The following is a 16,961-nucleotide window of genomic DNA, read 5'->3' on the forward strand; positions in this document are numbered from 1 at the left end:
TCAGGATGGACTGGCAAATGGGGTAATACCTACCGGTGAAGATAAGATACACACAATCATTACAGATGAAGCAAGTGCATTGAAGGAAATAAATAGAATATTAAAATAGAGTCAAGGAAAGACCTTGAAAGATAAGAATGTAAACAGCTGAAGTGGGAAGAAAGGTGACCAAGATCAGGTTTGGGGGTCATGAGCCAGATCACTTGACCTGGCAAAGCTAGTGAGGAATTGTGGTCTAAGATTACAGATGTGACATTGTATCTCTTCTAAAGCTGAGGGACATAGTGAGCTGACTTGTATATGGCTGCATCAGGAGGTGTAGGGGCTCACAAGAAAGGAGCACAAAAAAACCCATGCACCCACCCATGTTCAAGGGCGCTGAGGGCCACATAGCAACACATCTTGTATAGCACAACTGACCAGCAATTAGGCATTCTTGGGGAGATCACTGGTTTCTTCACTTAGTGATTCTCAACTAATGGGGTTCTTTATTATTTTTAAGCACACATACTTTTGGAACAAAGTAAAATTTTCAGAAGGATAAACTGATTTTTCATGAAAATAAAAACAAATATCAGTTAAGTGTTATTGATTATTAAAATACTGTTTAATAATCAATGGATCATAGAAAAATCAGGGAAGAAATTTTAAGGGTTTACAGAGTCAAATGACAATGAGAATACAACATATCAAAGCCTATGGTACACAATGAAAGATTCCTAAGAGAGAAGTTCATAGCTGTGAGTGCACTGATTAAAAGAATAGCTCAACCTCCAAATAAATAACCCAGTGATGCCTGTAGAGTTCCCAGGAAAACAAAGACAATCCAAATCCAAAACTAGTAGAAGAAAAGAAATGACAAAGGTCAGAGTGGAAATTAGTGAAGCTGAAACTTAAAAATCAATACAAAGAATCAATGAGTCAAAGAGTTGGTTCTTTGAGAGAATAAACCCTTAGCTGAATATACCATAAGAAGGACAGGGATAGGGGAACCCCATATCAATGCAAGTAGAAATGAAAATGGTGAAATCACAAGGGAAACCACCAAAACCCTGAGAATTAAAAGACACTATTTCTGTGATAGCTCAGACCCCAGAATAAATCCAAAGAAGCAAGAAATTAAGAAATTTGGAGCAAAGGCTTTATTTCCAGGTCTGGTGACACAGCCTCCAGTAGCCAATATGGAAGACTATGCACGCAACAGACTAAGGGTGGGGGTTTTTAAAGCTAAAAACCCGCAAAGCTGTTGACCTGTTGACCTATTAACATCTGAGATTCTTGGTACATTCCATTGCTCTCTGTGGTTAAACATTTTCTCGGAACAGCACACGCAGAAACATGGGGAAGGGGGGTTGGGGGGATTTATAAGAAGCTGAAACTTAAGTCTTTACTGGAAATGAAAATTTAATCCTATTGAAAACAGTGCATACAAAACAGGAGGAGGCGCATTGGTTAGAGCACAACAATGAAGGTAGACCATATCTCTCACTCTGTAAGTCAAATCAAAATAGATCAAAGGCCAAGTTATAAAAACAGAAACACTGAATCTGCTGCAAGATAAAGTAAGTTGAGCTCTTGAAGACATAGCCCAGGACTTTCTGAACAGAACCCCAACTGTATATGAAACAACACTAACAATCAATAAATAAGATCATATCGAGTTTTAAAGCTTATACAGAGCAAAGGAAACATGAGAGTGAAGAGATAGCCTACAGAATGGGAAACAAAATTTGACAGCTACTCCTCAAAAGACCTATATCTGGAATATATAGAGAACTAAAACAAAAAAAAAAAAGTAAGAAAGAAAGGAAAAAACAAAAAACTAGATTCCTCAAAATAAAAAGCCCAATCAAAAACATAGGCAAGTGAAGTGGATACACATTTCCTAGAAGTGCGATGGCCAATAGGTACATGAAAAAATGTTCAACATTTCTGGTCATTACAGAAATTCAAGTCAAAACAACCTTATGATTCCATCTTACTCCAGAAAGAACAGCTATCATCAAGAACTAAAAAATCAACAAGCACTGATGAGGCTGTGGGGGAAAGGAACACTACTACGTTGTTGGTGGCAATGTAAAGTAGTAAAACCAATCAGTGTGGCGAGTCCTCAAAAAACTGAATACTAAAAACTAAATACAGAAATTCTCTTTGACCCCACTATACTTCTCGGTATCTTTAGGAGAGAATTAAAGACAGCATGTAATAGTGATATATACATATTCCATGTTTATAGCAACACAACTCATAATAGCTAAGTCTTAAAAGCAGATTGTATACCCATCAACAGGTGAATGGAAGAGAAAACATGGTATTTATACACAACTCTACCATAAAGCAGGATAAACTTGAGTATGAGTGCACCTTGAGACCATAATGCTAAGTGAAACAAGTCAGACACAGAAGATTAAACACCACATTGCTTCTCTTAGATAAGAAACCCAAAGTTAAATAGTTTAAAGAGCAAAATAAAAGCCCAGGCCCTGACCTCACCCATGGGTTGAATTTCAGCACACCGGGAAAACTTGCAACTTTTCGTGTGTGTGTGTGTGTGTGTGTGTGTGTGTGTGTGTGTGTGTGTGTGTGTAAGACCATGCCCTGCATTTGAAATCACCCTAAGAGGCACAGGAGGTACCAGTGGGCCTAACTGGGCCACACCCAATGAACTCCAAGCAACAAGCAAGGCCAGGCATCCAGTCCGAGGTCCTGACTGAACCTGGGTTTAATTCCAGTGCATGAGGAAGCCTTAGAACTTCACTCCCAGGCCGTATGATCAGGCCCTGTGTCTGAAATCACAGAGTCCCCAGGAGCCCAACTGGCCCAAGCCCAGCGAGCTCCAAGTGACAAGCAGTTGCCAGCAGTCTGCCCTGGGAGCCAAAGTGGGCCAGGTGATTCCTAGTGCACTGAGGAAGCTTTGAAATATCACTCAATGTCACTCAAAACCAAGAAATAGGTGCGACTCCAGCTGGCACTGAGGAACACCACGCCACCCTGGGACCTTGGTCTGGGCCACCCTGAGCTTCCTGCTTGATTCCCACCAGCCCTGGGGAACTTGTGCTGCCCTGGGACCTTGGCCTGGGCCACCCTGAGCTTCCTGCTTGATTCCCACCAGCCCTGGGGAACTTGTGCTGCCCTGGGACCTTGGCCCACACCCAGCAAATGCCCAGACCCAGGACACCTTTGGTTCCTCGGGGAACACTCCCTAATTCCTGGACCTAATACTGCTGTTGACCTTCGACTCCCACCCTTTCTCCCAGAACCTTGGAATACAGCAGATTAACTGTGCTAGCTTGAAAGGAGATTTAGTAACTACCTCAGCCAAACAGAAGATCTCAGCAGGCTCCAGGCAGTGTGGTAAGTATGCCCCTAAAATAGAGGTGTACAGTGGGTAAATAGGGCCAGCAGTAAAGCTCCCTCCAACTAACTGTAAGACCTTGGTAAGTCTGGCAAGAGTGTGGGTGACCCCTTCCTGCACATCAGGCAAGGTGAGGAGTGTGCCAGTAAGGACTCCCCCAACTTGGAGAAAATCAAAAGGGCTTATGAGATACCCAGGCACACAATAGGGACACAGTAGGGCCTCAGCCGACACAAATACTATAGATAGGGAGATTTGGTGAACTGGAATAACCTGAAGATAAAGTAATAGCAGGAACGAAAAGTTGACCTACATCAATACTACTAGGCTTGTCAGCCCAGGAAGAATATAGGACTCACCCAGCAGGCCTGCAGTGGGAAGACAGGTGACTGGCCCATTTCTTCACTGAAGAGACCCAGCAATTGAAAAAACATCAATGTTCCATTAGGAACCCAAGATATACACTACCAACTGTTGACACTAGTGGGATTGAAGGACCAAATATCAATTTGAAAGGGGAAAATGGCAAAACAAAAAAGCAAAATGCAATCTCAAACATCTAGTCCACCAGGAGCAAGTACAGGAGACATTGAAATACAAGACTTCAAAAGTAACATCCTGGAAATCTCTGAAAAGATAGCAAGTGAAATAAAAAAAAAAAACTCCATGAGGCTATAGAGGAAATCAAAATAAAAGTACTCTCCCACATAAAGATAGAAATAACAACCTTAGTAAAGGAGTTACTGAGCACAGCTAAAGAAGAAATAGAGAAAAAAGTACAGGAGCATGAAAAACTAATTGAAACCTTGAATGAACAATATAGAAAACAAACAGAATTCATGAAACAAACTCAAAGACACATCTAAGAAACAAAAAGTTCTATTCAGAGCTGGCAGAACTGTTTAAATGAAGCTGAGGATAGGATTTCAGACTTTGAGGACAGGATCACAATTAGCGATCATGAAAGGGTAGAACTTTTAAAAATAACAAAGCAACATGAAATGACAATCCAGCAGCTTCAAGATGATGCCAAGAGCAACAATGTAAGATTAATAGGCATCAGTAAAGATGCAGGAGTATATGCAAATGATGTAACTAAAATATTCACAGAAGTAATACCAGAAAATTTCCCAAACATGTGGAAAAAAAAATCTGATATGCACATAAGTGAGGCATATAGAATGCCAAACAGTCACACCCAACATAAATCTACACCCAGACATATAATAATTAAGCTCTCAGACATACAGCATAGAAACAGAATACTAAAAGCTATTGGAGAAAAGACACAGCTCACCTATCAAGGAAAGCCCATTAGAATCACAGCAGGCTTTTTAGCTCAAACCCTCAATTCAACATGAGCTTGTAGTGAGGTATTTCAAGCCCTGAAAGAAAACAATTTTCAACCCAGACTGATGTGCCCATAAAAACTTTCATTCAAATTTAATGGAGAAACAAGATACTTCCATGACAAAGAACAACTGAAGAAATTCACGTCCACCAAACCAACCCTGGAAAGTGTATTGAAAGAAATACTAGATAGAGATAAAAATGACCACAATCCCAAGAACAACAACAGAAAGAAACCACCAGATAGCACAAGCAATTAAACAATGGGGAAAAACAGAAAGCAAGCAACTGGAACATAACATGGCAAAACTGAGCCAGTACATATCAGTGATGCCCATAAATGTAAATGGCCTCAATTCACCTATCAAAAGAAATAGGTTGACAGAATAGATCAAGAAACAAGATCCCACAATATTCTGTATACACGAAAAACATCTGACCCAAAAGGAAACTCATAGATTAAAAGTCAAAGGATGCAAAACAGTATTTCATGCAACAGAAACCCAGAAAAAAGCAAGTTCATGCAGACAACATGAATTTCAAACCTAAAATGATTAGAAGAGATAAAGAAGGTCACTACATAGTTGTTAGTGGAAAAGTTAAAGAGGAAGAACTAACAATTATAAATAAAGGAGCACTCAACTATGTAAGGTAGATACTAATGGACATGAAGAACCAAATATACAACAACACAATTATAACAGGGGACCTTAACAGCCCATTGTCACAGAGATAGATCAACTAGAAAAAAAGCCAGCAAAGAAATAAAAGAACTGAATCATACCTGTGAGCAATTGGACTTAGTAGATGTTTACAGAGTGTTCCGCCCAACCATATCAGAATACACATTCTTCTCAGCTGCGCATGGGACATTCTCCAAAATAGACCATATATTATCCCATAAAACATTCTTAGGTAACTGAAAATGTATTGAAATTATCCCATGTGTAATATCTGACCATAGCACATTGAAATTGGAAATTAATGGCAAAAGAAATTTCAATACATACATGTAATACATACATACATACATACTGCATAAATACATGGAAATTAAATAACAACCTTTTGAACAACCAGTGGGCTACAGATGAAATTAAAGAAGAAATAAAGCAATACCTACAATTCAATGAAAATGCAGCCAAAACATACTGCAATCTGTGGGATGCAATGAAAGTGGTCTTAAGAGGGAAATATATAGCAATAAATTGTCATATCAAGAAAACAGAACAAGCACAAATAATCTAATGCTTCATCTCAAGCTTCTAGAAAAAGAAAAGCAAGTTAAACCCAAAGCTCATAGAAGAGAAAAAATTGTAAAGATTAGAGTAGAAATCAATGCAATTCAAGCTAAAAAACAATACAAAGAATTATGAATCGAAAAGCTGATTTTTTGAGAGAATAAACAAAATTGACAAACTTCTAGCTAACCTTATAAAGAAAAAGAAAGAAAAAGTCCCAATTCATGCAATAAGGACTGAAAGGGGGGAAATTACAATAGATCCCATGGAAATTCAAAAGTTCATAATATCCTACTTTGAAATCTCTATTCATATAGAGTGGAAAACACAGAGGAAATGGACAGACTTCTAGAAACATATGAACTAACAAAGCTCAGCCAAGAAGATGTAAGAATTTTGAATAAGCCAATATCAGTTACTGAAATTGAAAACCTAATTTTAAAATTACCAACAAAGAAAAGCCTGGGTCCTGATAGATTCACAGCTGAATTTTACAAGAAATTTAGAGAATTTATGATGCCAATACTCCTTAAACTCTTCAAATTGAAAAGGAAGCAATCCTTCCTAAATCATTCTTGGAGGCAAGTATTACTCTGATACCAAAACCAGAGAAAGACCCAACCAAAAAGGAGAACTATAGGGCAATCTTGCTAATGAACATTGATGCAAAGATTCTCAATAAAATACTGGCAAATAGAATGCAGTAAATCATCAAGAAGATTATACATCATGACCAAATGGGATTCATGGCAGAATTGCAGGGATGGTTTAATGTATGCAAATCATTAAATGTAATACACCACATCAACAGAGTCAAAAGCAAAAACCACATGGTCATCTCAATAGATGCAGAAAAGCTTTTGATAAGTCCAACACATGTTCATGATAAAAACCCTTCAGAAACTTGAAATACATGGTGTCTACCTCAATCTTATAAAGGCCATCTATGACAAACCAACAGCCAACATCATACTCAATGGACAAAGCTTTCACTCTGAAATCAGGAACAAGACAAGGATGTCCACTATCACCACTCCTATTTGATATAGTTTTAGAAACACTAGCCAGAGCAATCAGACAAGAGAGAGAAATAAAAGGAATAAAGATAGAAAAGGAAGAAGTTAAATTATCACTATTTGCAGATGACATGATACTCTATATAGAAGATCCAAAAAACTCCATTAAAAGACTACTAGATATAATAAACAAATTCAGCAGTGTAACTGGATGCAAAGTCAATGCTCAAAAATCAATAGCATTCCTGTACACAAAAACTCACCAAGAGAGAAATTATGGAAATATCGCCCTTCACAATAGCATCTAAAAAGATGAAATACTTAGAAATCATCCAGAATGTAAAAGACCTATATGCTGAAAATTATGTTATGCTAAAAAAAAGAGATTGAAGAGGATATTAGAAAATGGAAGGATATTCCTTGCTTTTGGCTAGGAAGAACTAACATTGTGAAAATGGCCATACTCCCAAAACTGTTATACAGATTCAATGCAATCCCAATCAAAATACCATTGATATACCTCACAGGTCTAGAAAAGAAAAACACTCGTAAAATTCATTTGGAAACAGAAGAAACCCAGAATAGCAAAGGCAATTCTGGGCAACAAAGGCAAGTCAGGAGGCATCTCAATTCCTGACTTGAAACTATACTACAAAGCCACAGGGATAAAATCAACATGGTACTGGCAAAGAAATATATCTGAGGATCAAGATTAGAAGATGCATGCACAGCTACAAAGACACTCAGCCACCTGAAAAAGGGCTAAACATGAAAGAAGGATAGTCTCTTTAATAAATGGTGTTGGAAAAATTGGCTCTCCACACGCTGAAGACTGAAACTAGATCCATGCCTATCACCATGCACAAAACTAAAGTCTAAATGGATCAAAGACCTAAATATTAAAACAGAAACACTAAATCTACTGAAACACAAGGTAGGTAGAAGTCTTGGAAACATAGGAGTAGGCTGAGAATTCATGAACAAAATGCAAACTACATGGGAAACAGTTCAAAGAATCAACAACTGGGATCTCATATTATTGAAAAGTTTCTGCACTTCAAAAGAAATCACCAACAGAGTGAAAATAAAACCCACAGAATGAGAAAGAATTATAGCGAGCAACCCCTCAGACAAAGGACTTATATTCAGAACATATAAAGAATTGAAAAACATTAAACTTCCCAAATTCAAAGACTCTCTCCAAAACTGGGCATCTGAGATGAACACACAGTTCTCAGATGAAGATATGCAAATGGCAAATAAATACATCAAGAAATGTTCACCAGCACTGGTCATTCGAGAATTTCAAATTAAAACAGCATTGAGATTTCATCTCACCCCAGAACGAATGGCTGCCATCAAGAAATCAACTGATAACAAATGTTGGCGAGGTTGCGGGAGAAAAGGAACACTGCTCCACTGTTAGTGGGGGTGTAGACTGGTGCAACCACTATGGAAATCAGTTTGGACAATTCTCAGAAGACTAGGATTGGAAGTTTCATTCAACCCAGGTATTCTCCTGGATATTTTCCCAGAAAAACTGAAAAGGTCATATCACAGTGACATATGTACACCCATGTTCATAGCAACACAATTTGTAATAGCTAAATCTTGGAAACAACCATGATGCCCATCAACCACAAAGTGGATGAAAAAGATGTGGTATTTTTATACAATGGAATATTACTTGGCTATAAAAAGGATGATCTTGAGGCCTTCATAGGCAAATGGAGACAACTATAGGCTATCCTAAGTGAAATAAACAAGAATCATATTTATAAATATCACATTTTGTCTCTAGTAAAAAGTAATAAGAAATGTAGGAGTAATAAACCCCCAAATGTGTAATTGCTATTGTAAAACAGAGAGGAAAAAAAAGTGCTCTAAAGGATATAACTGCATGTATGCTTAAGTGTATAGGACTAATAACCATATTACTCAGTTTTTGTGGGATAATTGAACAGAACTGTTTGCAGTCTTGCTGTTTGAATGTCCACGTTGTATGCTTCACTTTTGTAACTTGAACAACTATTTGTAAGAGGACAATAACAGCTAGTGACTTCTTACCATTTATTTTTTTGAAATTATGCATTATTTCTACCCTTAAAAAAAAAGATAGATGCTGGGAAATAGGGAGATAGACTGTGTGAAGATGAGAAACTGATTTGGGAATGGGGAAGAGAAAAGAAGAAATAAAAAAGATCCAGATTGCTATGTGCATGCATCAGTTCCTCACAATGGATATATTGTTAATGTCCCACAAACATAGAATAATTTTTTAATTAAAAAATTATTTTCAAAAGTACTGTAAGCAAGTGGTGGGGCCTCTAGGTTATCACATAGGAAGTCATGGCTTTATTTTTTAAATTAATTAGTTAGATTTTTTTAAAGACATGATCTCACTACATAGCTCAGGTTGCTCTTGAACTCATTATTTAGCCCACGCTGGCCTCAAATTCACAGTGATCCTCCTGCCTCAGCCTCTGGAGCAGAAATCATGCTTTCAAAATGTTAAAAACTAGTCTCAGCAAATATATAAAAAGTTTACAGCTTTTGAAAACATAAATGAAGGATCCATTGTTTGGCCAAATCTTCAGAATCATCATTCTACTGCCTGGTGTTTTGTTTTGTTTTGAGATGGGTGGGGTCTTGCTAAATGACCATACTGGCACTGATCTCGAGATCCTCCTGCCTCAGTTTCCTGAGTAGCTGGGATTACAGGCATGGGCCATGATGCATGGTGCTAAAATTTGCATTCTAATTTTCATGTTTTTGGATCTTGGAAAATAGCATTTTTGAGAAGGTGGCAGAGGTAACAGGTTTTTGGTTTTGTTTTTACTGAGGCAAAAGTTTGAAAGACAGCTGCGCAGTCACAGTATACCACAGGGCGAGTTGACTGCACCATCGGTTCCCACTGTGTGCATGAGTGGAGAGGGAGGAACTCACTGACTCAGCACACAGTCTGATCCCTGCCTTCCCTGTTCCTGAGATCTGTGGAGGGTGTGGGGTGGGTGGGTACTCTTTGCTGATTTCTGAATGTGCCCATATCTGACCAGCAGATGGTAGCACGAGGCCACATATGAAAGCGACTCCCTCAATCCTTTCCAGTCCAGCAGGTGTCACCCAGTGGGCCCTTCAGTGCCCTACACCTGGCTCCTCCACAGAAGGCGCTTAAGCAGTGGATTCTGATTGACACTACATTGTTTCTTGCCATTATAACAAAAGTGCCAGTCTTTCCACTTAAAGCCAGGACAGAAAGTATTATTCTGATCAGTTTCTTTTGTTTTTGTTTTTAATTCTGCAAAAGACCATTCCCATATTTCTCCAGGCTTTAGGCACAGGACTGTGTTGTATCATGGACGGGCTGGTTCTCAGTTACTGCGGCTCATCCACTAGTATTTGCATCTCAGCTCGGATGCTGTGTGACTGCATACCTTTGGCAGGGCCTAGGGTCTCTCTAAATCTCCACTTTCTCTCCAAAGAGGGCAGGGATGTGGTTTGAAGTGAGCCTCCCACTCATATGCTAAAGGCCTAACCACCACCCCCATCTCAAAATGTGATTAAGAGGTGACTAAGTTAAAATGCCACCTTGAGAATGGGTCCCCACTCCAGTGTTACCGGTGTCTATGAAAGAGTTGGTAACTGCCCACAGAGCCCCGGGAGATGCGCCTGCTTGCAGGGAAGCCAGCCATCCATAAGCCAAGGATGGAGATGGTGGAGGAACCTAACCCTGCTGCACCCTGTGACTTAGACTGGTGGCCCCAGTACTGGGAGGAAATAAATGTTTCTGGTGAAACCACCAGATTGGTTGCTTGCAAACTCAACCGGGAACTGAGAAAACATACTCTTCACTGGCAGAGCAATAAAAGGAATACATAGATATAAAAACAACAGATTTTCTGGTGGCATACAAGAGACCAGAAAGTCACCAAGTTGACAGTCATCATTTTTAGTGCCTCCCACTTCTGGTCATTTGCCCACTTGTGCCACTGCTGATAAGTGTTCCTTGCCACAAATCCGCTCTTCCTACAGAATGTAGAAACCATCACAAGGGTAGCACACAGGAAACCCCAACTGCACGTTCACAATTCCATTTTCCTGTTCCTCTTGCTAACAGGGAAGGCTCTCCCCTGAAAGGCCGGCTGCTCCATGGGCTGTGGCTCTGACCCTCCAACCTCTAGCTCTCCCTTTTAGGTCTGGAAGCCTCCTCTGCTCCACCACCTGGCTCCTCACCTACTCCCTGATTAGGCTGAGACCTGAATCTCCCCTTTCCCACATCTTGCACACTCTCTTTTAAATTGTGAAAAATATTCCTATGTGGGAAAGTCCAATGAGAAGAAGGATAAAACAAACACCAGTATACTCTGCACAGGTGAGGAATGGCACATTTACTGGTTCTTTGGTTCTTCAGAATTCTCCTGGTGCCTCCACCTTTCTCAGGCCTCCATCACAGGTCACAGTGGCAGGTGACCAGGCTTTGATCCAATTATTCTGTTGTTTCCCCTTATAGCTTCCCTGTTTACCATATTTCACTGAATTGAAACCTGCAGGATTATTTTATGCCTCAAAAGAGAAAGGTATTGCTAAATGTGCTGGCCATGAGACACGTCACCATTTTTGAGAGTTTAAAATTGTGGGGAAAGGTATAAATCAGCAAACAGCCCAAACACTGTGTTTTTTGTTTTGTCTTTTTGAGCTTTTTATAAATGGAATCATGTTGGATTAAAGTTTTACAATTACCTGTTGTTTCAGAGTATGCATCTCTCTCTCTCTCTCTCTCTCTCTCTCTCTCTCTCTCTCTCTCTCTCTCTCTCTCTCTTTCTCCTACAGATTGATCCTACTCTATTATTGTTTTAGAATACTATTTCTATTCTATTTCAATAACTTTTCTTGAAAGTTTAGTAAAACCCCAAATGGTAACTGGATCTTGTGTTTTGTAGAACATTTTAAAGTGCTAATACATTTACTTTAGAGGTAAAAGATCCTAAGGTTTCCTATTTATTAAGTATGTTGTCAATTTGTATTTTACTAGGCACTTTTTCTTTTCGCCTGAGTTTTCAAATTAACTAGCACTACATTATTCAAAATATTTAATTTTGCATGCATCTGTATTCATCTTTTTTGATAAATCTGTAAAGAATCATTTTTGTTTTGCCTTGTTGCTCTTTTCTCTTGTAAGTTTGCTGTGCTATTAGTTTCTGCTCTATTGTTTTTTCCTTCTATTTCCCTTAGGTTTACCTCGATGATCTTCTGATCACTTATTAAATTTGGTGCGATTCGCCTCGCTCCTGAAGTCCGTTTTCTGGGAAGGCCAGGCTCTTCCGGCATGGCCAGTGCAGCCTGCGGAGGCATGGCTGAGAAAAGGCAAAGTCATGCTGCAGAGGACCAGCCTGCCATCCTAGCAGGTGTCTGGCGAGCCGGCTAGCGCTGCTCGGCTCCAGCTAGCGCTTCTGCCGGCTGGGTCTGCAGCACACACCTTACAGCCTGACACTTTTAAGCAAGGCTGGAGGGGAGTTCAGCCTGCCTTCCTGCCTCGCACAGGGACAAAGAGTAGTGGTCTTGGCGGATGTTCTCTGTCCAGTTCTCTTTGTCTCTGAGTCTAGACCACTCATTTCCTTTCATTCAACTAGCTTTACTTTTGGCCCCGGGCGGGTTCTTTTGTGAGCTGCTGTCTTCGGTTCTCACACTTTGAAACTTATGGACCTCCCCCAGGACCCAACCATGAGTGCCGGGGTACAAAAGACCAGTAAACAAGTGCCCGTGGGAAAGAACACCACCGAAATGAATAAAAATATCTTCACAGCCCAACGGCAAAAGCTTGTATCTAGAGTAAAACGTAATCTTTCTCTTCCCTGCATGGAAGGATATCAGAGCACCCCACCAACTGAGGCAACACCCCCCCAAAAGACCTCAGCCTGAATTTTCAGGCGAGAGAGAGCAGGTGAGCATGACAGGCAGCCTGCAGGAGGGTAGTTTGGGGCGTGCAGGGGGCGGGGTGCAAGGTTGCTGGCGCTGGGGATCTTTTCCTTCTGTGGTCATAACCTTAGCGGGAGGCCTCTCCTCTCCTTCCCTCTGGCCTCCGCTGCCTCCTGCCATGATGCCTTATCCCGCTCATGAGAGATGTGAGGGGCATCAAAAAAGCCTACTATCCTCCATTCTGTCCACGAGTCACCGTGTGTGACTGCTGCCCTCTGGGAGCCCCACCCGGCGCGATCGGTGCGTGGGTTCCCTCCAGGTCCGCACTGCGGTGCAGCGGCAGCAGGGGGCGCCCGCGGCCGCTCTGCTCGCCCTGCGGCAGCCGCAGGGAAACTGCGCCTGCGGAAGCGGGGAAGGAGAGCGTGCGGGGACACTGCGGGCCGGGCTCTGCAACGCGCTGTGCGGATTTGCGGTGGCTGCAGCCTTGCTGGCGCCCAGAGCGCTGTCGTGACCCCGGGGTTCCCATGTTCCTGGATCCCTCGTCTCAGAGGGGAACATTACTGATGCCACACAGTGGCTCATGCCCACCTAAGAGCCCTGCTCCAGGTGGCAGCCTCCTTCTGTGCAGGAGCTGGGCTGCAGGGGCGGAAGGAAGCTGTGGTGTGCTTATGGACGCCTTTTCCTGGAAGCAGAGGGAGAAAATCAAGCTCCCACAGGCGGCGTGGTAGATGGGGCAAGAATGCTCCAGGAGAAGACGGGATGCCAAGATTCCAGATCTTTCCTAGGTGCCTGGCACAGTTGGGGGAGGAGGGCGCTGTATGCGGTATCTCTTTGAATTCCACAGTGACTCTTTGAAGTAGGTAGGCATCATAAACCCATTTGCTCATAAACGTTTGGAGACTCACAGGGAATGGAGAAGTGACCCAAGGTCACCATCTAGATGCAATGCAGACAGAGCCGATCTTTGTGTTTGGTCATGATGGCTTATAGTACAGGTGACAGAAGAGACACGTGGAAACAAAGCAGACCAAGACCTGAGCCCGGGTGGAAGCCTCAGCCTTTCCTGCTGGGCTCTGCAGCCAAGTGAACTTGGCAGGAGCCAAGGGACAGGGGCAGGGCAGGGAGGGACCCACATATACATTCCCTGCCCTTGGCGTGATGAACACTCCCCACCTGGACAGGGGTCAATGTCCTAGGGAAGGCAAGATGGGCAGAGCTCATGAGGTGAGGGATAAGAGAGGAAGACACTTAGAATTTTCTCTGGCCTAAAATTGTCTACTTATGTCTTTGAATGCTGTGGAAGTAGATCCTCAAAAATCACTTTCACAAGTTAATCGTTAACTTTCCCCACAGGCCGGGTGACCTTTGCGATGTGGTTGAGGTTTTGTTTGCTTTGCTTAAAAGTTTTGGAGTCTGTAATTGGACCATCACCCTTTAGGTGAAAAAGAAAGGAATTTGGGGGTCCAGTAAAAGACTTGTTTTGCTTCCTGTCCTCTGCATCTGGAAAGTCGGGCACCATTTCCTTGGTGCAAGTTTATGAACTGAGACCCAGAAAAAACAGTTGATTTTCTCTGGCTGTGGGCCTCATGGAGTGCTAAGTATGGGAGACCTGAGTAGACACCCCCACTCCACCCCGAAGGAATAAAATCCAACCATCATGGCCCTGCACCTGATTCCTAAAGATCCCACTTGCCTCTGGGAGGCTGCCAAATTTACCAAGAGAGAAGAAGGTGATCTTTATTTCATTAATACAGTGCCTCGATGAACCTGAGACGTGAAGAGAGAGATGCAAATTAGTTTCTTTGTTAAAACGAAATATTATAACAACACTAAAATTTTAACCACCTAAAGGATAACTGACCTCCTGTATAAATTAGAGAGAACAAATTGGCTGTGTGAACTAAGAGAAATCAGCTGACTCTCATGACCTTGGGTTCGCCTCTGCAGGGGAGGAGAGTGAGTTCCACAGTCCCTACTGAAGCCTGCATGTCACAGTGTGCAATCCTCCAGGCTGTTTTATCGGGCTGTCCCAGCACTGTCCCGACTGTCTTTCCTTTGTGATCAAAAGGGTTTGTTGAACCACACCCAGATCTCTGACCTGCCAACTGACTGATGTTTTCTCTAGGTATCTTGTAGGGCCCTGAAAGTGCCATGCACAAAACACACATATCCCTACCTTCTCTTCTCAGCCTAATTCCTCTCACTCCCCCCATCTCTTTCAGGTACCTGGCCTGGGAACCTTCCTACCATCTTTGACATCTTCCTGGAAGTTGTCTGTGAAGAATCCTTCTTCATAGTTGACTACTTCTATCCAGCTCAGACTCTGTTTCTCTCACACCTGGGTCCTTAGTGACCGCTCCCCTCAACAGCCGCTCCTCCTTTTTACCACCATCCTACTGTCACCTAAATCCCCAGCTCCGGCCAGCCTGTCCTCTATGATGGGAAATTGAAGAGTTTCCTGTTGTTAACTAAAAGAACAGTTGCCATTCGGGGCTATCATGAAGTAGCCCATCCCCACCCCCCTGCCACTTGTTCCTCACAGTTCAACAAAACTCAGTGTTGCCCACACACAACCTGTTGGTCTTATCTCCTCCCACCCACACTGGGGGTCTAACCCAGGACCTTCTGCACATGCTAGGCAAGTGCTTTATCACTGAGCTGTAGCCCCCACTCTGCTTTCTTTGTCTGTCACCTCACTCATAACACTCTCTCTAGAACGCATGCAGCTTCCCTACTTGCCTATAAAAATCTCAATCTCCTCATGGTGGCCTAGCTCAAATGCTCTTTTTCTGACCATTTGTTTTTGTAGGAACCATCCAGGTTCAACATACCATCCGGGCACCATCCAGGTACCAACGTACCATCCAGGGCTCTGTGATATCTACATGAATTCTTTACAAGGGAAATGCTGCCTGAAGACCTTCTCGACTTAGAGTTTCCACTATATCTCAGCATCTCCATACCAGGGACCAGAGTCCCAGTGTGTGACTCTTCAGGAGACTCACTCATGCTATACGTGACCATAGCAGCCTCTGATCCATCCATCAAAGCCAGAGAAATGCTGGGACTGCTGCAGCCAAAGGAAAAGAGGAATGACAAACTAGGAGAGGAAATATTGACTTCAACATGGAGAGCTTTTACTTAATGCATAGGGAACAGAGTGGGAAATGTGAGGTGAAATAACTCCCATCCCTTCGAGATTCTTGAGGGAACAAGGGGTGTTAAAGAGTCCTGGGGAAATAGAGAATCTATGTCAAAGTCCTTGTAGTCAAGTCTTTTTCATCATTCCTGAAGTGTTCAGTCATATTTTACCTTCTTTTCCAAAAAACTGATCTTTAGGATCTGCTTTGGACTTGTACAAAGAACAAACTAAAAGTGATCTCTCTAAAATGTTTGGAATTTGTGGGGTTTTTTCTGTCAATTTATTTTGCATTTGCACATTTTTATTTTTCCTGAAGAAAGATTGTATATATGTTGGTGACTTAACAAAAGGGAAATATTTGTTTTTAAAGTCTTCTGGCAAAGATTTGAATGACTATATTGAATTGAAAATTCAAATTTTGGGGTTTTAAAAATCTTTTTGAGGCAGTTTCATGCTGCAATCAGGTTGTTCTTGAACTCACTTTGTAGCCCAGGTTGACCTCAAACTCACAGAAAATTTTCTGCCTCAGCTTCCCAAGTGCTTAGATTACAGATGTGCACCACTATGACCAGCCTGAAAATTCTATTTTTAAAAAGAAAATTATATATTTCTCATTGAATTTCCTTGGGCCAGGTACTTAAACTCTTTATTATTATTCTTATTGTTATTAATTATTATTTTTTAAAAAGAATAAAACCAAACAAAACAGAATAAAGCCAGTCAAAACAAGACAATGAAAGTCATATAGAACTTAAAAACAGGATTATAGGAAATCAGCAATGGCTACCATAATATGTCTTATCTTTGAACTAGGTGTTCATGCCATCAGTTATAATAAAATCAAACAAAACAAAACAATGAAAATGACACAGGACTTTAAAGCAAGATAATAGGGAATTGATAATGGCTACCACCTTCAGAAGGAGATTCTCCCATAGATA

General features: G+C 41.5%; 1 long non-coding RNA gene across 1 annotated transcript; it reads left to right on the forward strand.

Annotated features, from left to right (window-relative positions):
• Positions 1–13,305: 13,305 nt before the first annotated feature.
• Positions 13,306–15,965, forward strand: LOC134473031 (uncharacterized). The gene is made up of 2 exons (XR_010043122.1): positions 13,306–13,663; positions 15,688–15,965. It is a non-coding gene; the product is annotated as an uncharacterized LOC134473031 (long non-coding RNA).
• Positions 15,966–16,961: the final 996 nt, after the last annotated feature.

The sequence above is a fragment of the Cavia porcellus genome, unplaced genomic scaffold, assembly GCF_034190915.1.
Source record: "Cavia porcellus strain 051 isolate PalLab524CR breed Dunkin Hartley unplaced genomic scaffold, mCavPor4.1 scaffold_1, whole genome shotgun sequence".
In the NCBI taxonomy this organism is placed as follows: domain Eukaryota; kingdom Metazoa; phylum Chordata; class Mammalia; order Rodentia; family Caviidae; genus Cavia; species Cavia porcellus.